At 38.4% G+C, this 7,308-nt stretch overlaps 1 long non-coding RNA gene across 1 annotated transcript; it reads right to left on the bottom strand.

The window, feature by feature from the left end:
* Window positions 1-908: 908 nt before the first annotated feature.
* On the bottom strand, window positions 909-2,083 carry LOC110712698. The gene is made up of 2 exons (XR_002509679.1): window positions 1,756-2,083; window positions 909-1,567 (listed from the first exon to the last, which is right to left on the bottom strand). It is a non-coding gene; the product is annotated as an uncharacterized LOC110712698 (long non-coding RNA).
* Between the last annotated feature and the right edge of the window lie 5,225 nt (window positions 2,084-7,308).

Genomic DNA, 7,308 nt, shown 5'->3' with positions numbered 1-7,308 from the left:
CAACCTTGGGATTTGGAGTAAAGTGTTTGAGTGGGAGTTAGAAAGAGCATTCCATATTTTGGAAAAACTCTTAAACTCCATTAACAATTGGGTTTTGGTCGCACCTTGCTAACTCCAACGTAGCGGACCTAAAAAGTTGTGTTCGTCCTTTGTGGGTGGATACCGTTGGAGGCACGGCATTTGCGGTGCTCAAGGCTTTCAAGTAAAAGCCCGTTTTGAGAGGGCGAAGCTCGCTTCAAGGGTATGATTCGTTCTTCCTTTTCTTGTGCTTATTTAATTATCTTTATAGTTTTATTAATAACGAGTGGTTCCTTGGGTTGGGGTTATTTCCGCGTTGAGTCAGAGTCACCAAACTCCAACAAAGGGGTGTAACCTTCACCCTGTGAACGGTTTACAAGTTCCTAAACTTGTTGCCAACTCTTTTACTCTGGCTTCTTTCCTTTTGGACGCCACCATACTTAAGTGTATGATTACAGTGGGGTTCAAGTTTGAGATAATGCTTGAAATATTCCCTACACCATGGTATGAATTTTCTATTATGGTTTCGAATTACTTAGACAGCATACAAATTTCATTAATAAGTTATGTTTCTTCTCCAATTTTGCGGTATCTTAAAATTGACACCTTCTCTCTCTTTTATAAAATTGCAAATTTTATAGTCAATTCTTAATTGTATATCCCTTCCTTTCTTACTCACCTTTTATATATTTGAGAATTTGCCTAGAATTTACAACATTAAAGGGCGCGTGTAAACACCCAACATAGCCAACATTTATCTTAATTTCTTTTGCTTTTAACTATAAAAGCTCATAATCCCTAAAAATTTTCTACACCCAATGTGATATCAACAAGGGTAAATTCTTAATATTGAAGTAAAGTGAAATGGGGTTACACGAATCAATCAGATCTAACAATAGAATTGTTATGAGATTCATCACAACTCCAAATCCAACAATCTATATATGAAACGGCAAGGAAAAAAATTATCCAAAATTTTCACAAAATGGTGCAACTTTTACCATGATCCAGCAAAAATCAAGAAAGACATAATCACACAAATCAAGAAATCATAAACCCAATTAAACAACAAAATATTACACAAATATCAGATCTGGGTATCCAAACAAATTACAACACTACAAGACCAGCCATTTTCTCTGTAAGAACACAGATCAATTATCAAAATTCCAATAATGCTAGAAAAGCCAACCGACACCTAAAAAAGTAAACACAACAACAAAAATAAGCAAAACCCACACAAAAATTAATCACATAAATCGACAAAATTGAATGCAAAAAAACAACTAAAATTAGAGAGAGAATTAGAATTGAGGTAGAAGAAGAAGAGGCAGAGAAGAAACCGAGAGAGAAGAGTTAGGAAGTTGTGTCGACAAATGAGAAGTAAGCCAAGTGCGAGGTGGTATTTATAGTAATATTGAAATTGATCAAACTACCACCTCGTCCTCTTGCTGCAAGAGCTACAGGCTCATTCTTCCCATCTCCTCGTCCTTTTGCTGCAAACCGACAACTCAAAAAAGGCATTAGAATCCCCTTTATCCTAAAATCCCTGGAGTCAAACACAGTTGAAGATGAAAAATGAAATCGCGGTGTCAGATTATCTTAACTAAAAGAAAGAACAAAAACCAAGAACTTTATGAATTGCACAATCAGGAAATCAAGAAATTCACACTTAATAATAATAATAATAATAATAATAATAATAATAATAATAATAATAATAATAATAATAATTACCGCAGCTACAATGGAACAAAGAAAGCTCATAACACGCTTCAATGGAGAACCTAGCGTGACCTTCTATGAAAGAGCGTGAAAGAAAGAAAGCAACAGTGAGAAAATGACAGAGCAATAGCAGAAATGGAAAGAGGAAGAAAGTAGGAAGAGAGAGAAAAAGTAGACGAATGAGTGAATTCAGGAAAGAAGAAGAAAAAAAAAACAAAAGACAAGTTGAGGTGGAAGCAAAGGAAGTCAACATTCAGTGGCATGACCGCAAATGAAAACCCCAAGCTAAGGGTATATCCAGAACGACACTAACCTACTGTTCATAAGGAACAGTTCCGACAAACTTCTCTCTTTATAAAGTTTGTAGATACGAACTCTATTGATATATAGACAGATTGATTTACCTTTTTAATTGTATCACTAGTAGAAAAATATAGATTAGCACCGACAGATGGTCACTGGTTTTTAAAAATTGGTGAGGAAAAAATGGGGGAAAAAATGGGCGGGATTTTGAGGGAAGGGTATTGTCACCGGTTCGGTTCAAACCGGTGGATAAAATATTAATTCCCCCGCTTTTGAACCGGTGGCTTTTTTAACCCTCCCTCTTTATAAACCCCTAACCCTAACTCTCTCCTCTCTCTCCTCTCCTTTTTCTCTTTCTCTCTCCTGCGCTGCTCTCCTCTTTCTCTATCCTACGATCTCCTCCTTTTGTCTCATCGCCCCCCCTATTCTTTCCCCTCAAAGGCCACTACCACCACCACCATGAACTACTGCCGCCACCAAGACCGACATCAACAACACCCTCCGCTTATTTTCGCATTTTCTCTTTCCTCGTGATGAAACCATAGGTTTTAAGGTCAAATTCGACCATGAAAACTCTAGATCTAGAGTATTCATGGTCGAATTTGGCCTTATAAACCCAATTTCAAGGTATGGAGTGTCGTCTAATGAAGATTTGGGTGTTTGTTTTTTCATTTTTTCTGTTTTTGTTAATTTTTGGGTGGTGGGTGATTGGGTGGTTTTTCGTGGCTGGTGGGTGGTTTTAGGTTGTTCGGTCGTGGGTTATGGGTTGTGGGTCGTGGGTGGTGGGTTGTGGGTCGTGGGTGGTGGGTCGTGGGTCGTGCGTTATTTTTTTTTAATATTGCAGATTTAATTTATGTATGTTTATGTAATTTATGTATGTAATTTTGCAGATTTATGTATATTTATGTAATTTATGTATGTAATTTTTCAGATTTATGTATAGTTATGTAATTTATGTATGTAAATTTGCAGATTTAATTTATGTATATTATGTAATTTATGTATATTATGATTATATTTAAGTGTATCCTTCTTTTTAAGTGAAAAAATGAAAAAAAAAAAAAATTGGGACAGTATTGCCACAGATTAACCGGCTCTAATAACCTAGTATTGCCACCGGTTAACCGGTGGCTGTAGGGAGGGTGTTCCCATCATAGGGGATCCTTTTCCTTAGATGCCCATAGCCCCTTAAAGCCTAGGACTTTACATTGTTAGGGTGTATTAAGATTTGAATTCCTGACTGTTTGGGAGACCTTTGAATTAGAGATGATTCTATCATATACGCTTTTTTGTAAGAAACAAGTAGGAGTCGCCAATGAGTTTTAGGAAAAAAAACCCCATAAACCTCGTTCATGCCTTTCTCCCAAGTAGAGTTCAAGGGATATTTAGCATGAATCATAAGTTTACCCATGCCGAAATTGGTCTAGAAAACCAAAAATGAGTTCGGGAGCGAGGGTACTAAGATAACGTTCCCTTTAGAGGGGAATCGCGATCCTAGACCAAGTGCGGCCTCTACTAGCTCTTCCTTTGCACAATTTCATTTCCAAACAATATACGCAACGTGATATCTAAAACTATGTTAATTGATTTTATTTACACACATTAATTCACATAGGAATTACATCGTAAGGTCGTTATTCTTATTTAATCAAATTCGTGAAAACAACAATAAAATAAACAATATTCGCCTTGACTTAGATGATCAACCAACAATTATTTTATTCAATTCTAATCTTGATAAACGAAAGAATACTATGTGAAATCAATTAATTTATTATTTTAAGGCGATCAAACAACACTAATTAATTAATTAAAGTTCTTTTAAACAATAAAAATAATGGTGATTTAACTAAGTGCTCGGGAATTCACCACTTCTCTTTGTTAGATCTCCGTTTATAACACTTATGGACTCCCGTAGTAACAAAATATCGAAAAGGGTGAGTGTTTTGGACAAGAGGGTTTGGATGCACAAGTTGACAAGTATCCTGCCAGCGTTTCGGTTAATTTTCTGTGTCAAAGCCTCGGATTAGGGTCTTATTTATAGGGAATGTTTAGGTTTAGGGTTTAGAGCATTCTGCCGCAGCAGGTGTCGCGCGCAACTGAGTAGGTTGCATGCGGTTTTCGCGCGCAAGTGAATAGGTCGTGCGCGGTATACGCGCGCAACTATTTGTCTTGCGCGTAGCTCTATGGTAAGATTCGATTTTCCAATATTTTAATATTTTGAATCTTACACGAGCGCATCTCTGAAAGTTGCGCGCAACTGCTGAGCGCGACTTTGTGAGATGCGCGCGATATTTTCCGCGGCAGCTTTTATTTTAACCTAGACGCTTCTAAATCCGTCATTATTGGGTTTTAAGCATGGGCTTAAGCCTAATTATGATCGGGTTTAGTTAATTTGGACCTTGTGTTGGCCTTGTTCTTTTATCTAGGCTAGTCTTTTGTGTTTTGTGGCTTGACCAGTTATCCATAAGCATTCTTTACTTTGATCCAACACGAAGATGGTTTTATTTATCGTCATTACACTTCCTGTCGGGGCAGGAGGTTAAAAGTAGATGTCTACAGTTAGCCCCCACTTTGATCGAGTCTAGAATAGACGATGATCAAAGTAGTCAAGGAAAAATCCGAGACTCGTTCTGCGAAGTTCTCCAAGGTTAGAGAATCTTTCAGTAAGGTTTAAGGATGTCGAAATAGTCCTTGGTTCGCTAAGTGTTTGAAACAAATAGTTATTAAGGCTAGAAAAAAGTTTCCCCTAGTCTTAATGTGCCAAAGAATCTACATTGATCCTTTACAATTGTAGAACGCTTTTACAAGTAAAGGTGTTCTGGGTGATGTCAAGTCATGAGAAGAGATCGGTTTTAAAAGAATAAAAGGGGATGATTTCCTCCCAATCATGTCATCGTTGGTCTAAAGTCCCTCGATATGTCATTCAAACTTTAGCCTGACTTTAACAAAGTAAAAAGAATGAAAAGAGGTTTTCGATATGCGAATCGTAAAGGGGTCCGGTATTCGAGCCGGATGTCCACAAGATAGAAATACATGTCTCAGGACTGGAGGCATATATCCAAATACACTGAGAGAGAAGAAAGTCAGCAACTCTCTCAGCAGTTTTGTCCACAAGATGAGTACACGTGTCTCACGATTGGGGGCACGTGACTACATGGGTGCGACATCGTTTCGTCGCTCTTTATACAGGGGGTGGAAGAACACCCTAACTGTCCGATAAGTTAGTAAGCTCACTAACTACCGTATTTTCTTCCCTTCACGAAGTTCCTGTTCCTTAAGGTTCGGCGCGCCTGTCGACTCGTGAACTAACACCTACAGTAAATAGTCTACCTTTTAGTTACGAGAGGGAGATCTCGCAAAGCTTGGGCTGTGGTGAAATTTTACGCAACACCTACGCCGTACAATTTTACGCTGTACGCTACGCCATTTGCATTTTTACGCTGCATGAAAACGCCTTCCTTTTGCTTCGTACGTGAAAAAGAAGAAAACCCGGACACTTATATCGTCAGTACAGTAAAATGACAAACCTATCTATGGGTGATTTTACGTAAAGCACCACCACGGAACGTCTTAAGGCACGCTTACGAAAAACGTTCAAAACGTATGCTTGGGGAAAGCACAAAGCACGGTGTGCATGAAAAGATGATGCAAAAATCTATCAAAGAAGAAAATAAACTACAAATGCAAAGCAATTTAAAAAGGATTTTGATAATTTGCGCGCTATTACGTCTAATAACGAGCGAAAACTGTCTAAAAATGATCAAACTGATCAAAATCCGGATACCGGTCATTTTAGTGACCAGTATCCGCGCGCAACTCAGTAGGTCGCGCTGGCCAGGCACGCGCATCTTTCTGAGTTGCGCTCGTGTGTCACGCGCAACTTTTAAAGTTGCGCGCGACATTCAGTTCATCAAAAAGAAAATCGTAGAAGCGATTTTTCATTTCGCTTTCTCTCTCTTTCCTTCCTCCATTTTCGCCCCTTTCTTTCTCAATAGAGCTCGGATTTTTGAAGCTAAAGGAAGAAAATTTAGTTCTTAATTCCTTTTTGCCATAATCCAATGTAATTCTTTTGCCATTTTTTGCTCTTTTTTTTGCTGAATTCGAACGATTTTCGAATCGTTAAACCCCAATTTTTGAATTTGGGGTTTTTTTATTTCTTCCATTATTCTTGAAATTGTTTGTTCCATGTTGTCATTCTATGCTTAAGGAGTGTTTTGCAACAAATTTCATGAAAAAATGGTTAAGTATTGAACCTTGTATGAGCATTTCTTCGCTTAAGTTCGTTCTTGCCTTTATTTTTGCTTGAATTCTGCTCGAATTTGTTTTTTTCTTGCTCATTTTGGTTATACTTGTTGATTATGAAGTAGAGTGTAGTATTAGAACTAACATTTCTTTCATAATTCATATTTTGTAAATTTTGAAATTGAAAAATGGCGCGAAGTATATACTTAGTTTGTTTTTGCCATATTCGAACTTCAAGATTGTTTGGCAGACGATAATTGCGTTTTGTTGTTAATATTATTCGCCTGAAAATAATTGATTCCTTGAGATATTGAAATATAATCTCTGAATACTTAGTTGAAACTAGTATAGGATGGCTTTGTGGGTGTTTGAAAGCCCCCATTTACTGAGTTCAATTGCAGGATCGTAGCCCCCAAGCATGGGTGGCATTCGATTTTCGTGTTTCATCCTATCGGTAGCCGTAATGCTGCCGAAATGGATCTAGAACACGTTTATTATCTTAGTTTAGAAAGTAAACTAATAGAGAAACCTTGTTTATCATAGCATGGACTCGCTTCCATTCGTCGATGCTGAGGAGATTTTAGTAGGTCCTGACAAGGTAGTTCACCCTCAAAAAGGGTGACCCGGCCTCGTGAGGAGGTTTGAGAGCAACGTGCCGCTGCTGATCGGCGTCGCCAGGAGGATGTGGTATAGGAGGCTCCTCCCAACTGGGACCCTAGGGTCCTTAAGTGGGACCCAGACCATCACGTCTCGGTTCGAGGGTGGCGTGGCATCGTGAGTTTCTTACGTCTCTTCTTCTTTCCCTCTTTTATTTTAGGATCCGTCTTTTATTATCTTGATTCTTCTTCTATTTATTTAGGGTGAGTCTAGCATGAGACTGTACGGTTCTGGTGACTTGCTGACCCATTTTAGGAGCTTACCCAACGTGGTAAGGGACATTGTGGAGCTTTCCGAGATTGGCCGCGCGCTGGCGGCTCTTCAGGACTTGTCGAGTCAGTCTGCTTCATCAGCTTTCCT

Source organism: Chenopodium quinoa, unplaced genomic scaffold (assembly GCF_001683475.1).
Source record: "Chenopodium quinoa cultivar QQ74 unplaced genomic scaffold, ASM168347v1, whole genome shotgun sequence".
Classification (NCBI taxonomy): domain Eukaryota; kingdom Viridiplantae; phylum Streptophyta; class Magnoliopsida; order Caryophyllales; family Amaranthaceae; genus Chenopodium; species Chenopodium quinoa.
The sequence above is the reverse complement of the archived record's forward strand: the minus strand, read 5'-3'. Positions and strand labels throughout refer to the sequence as shown.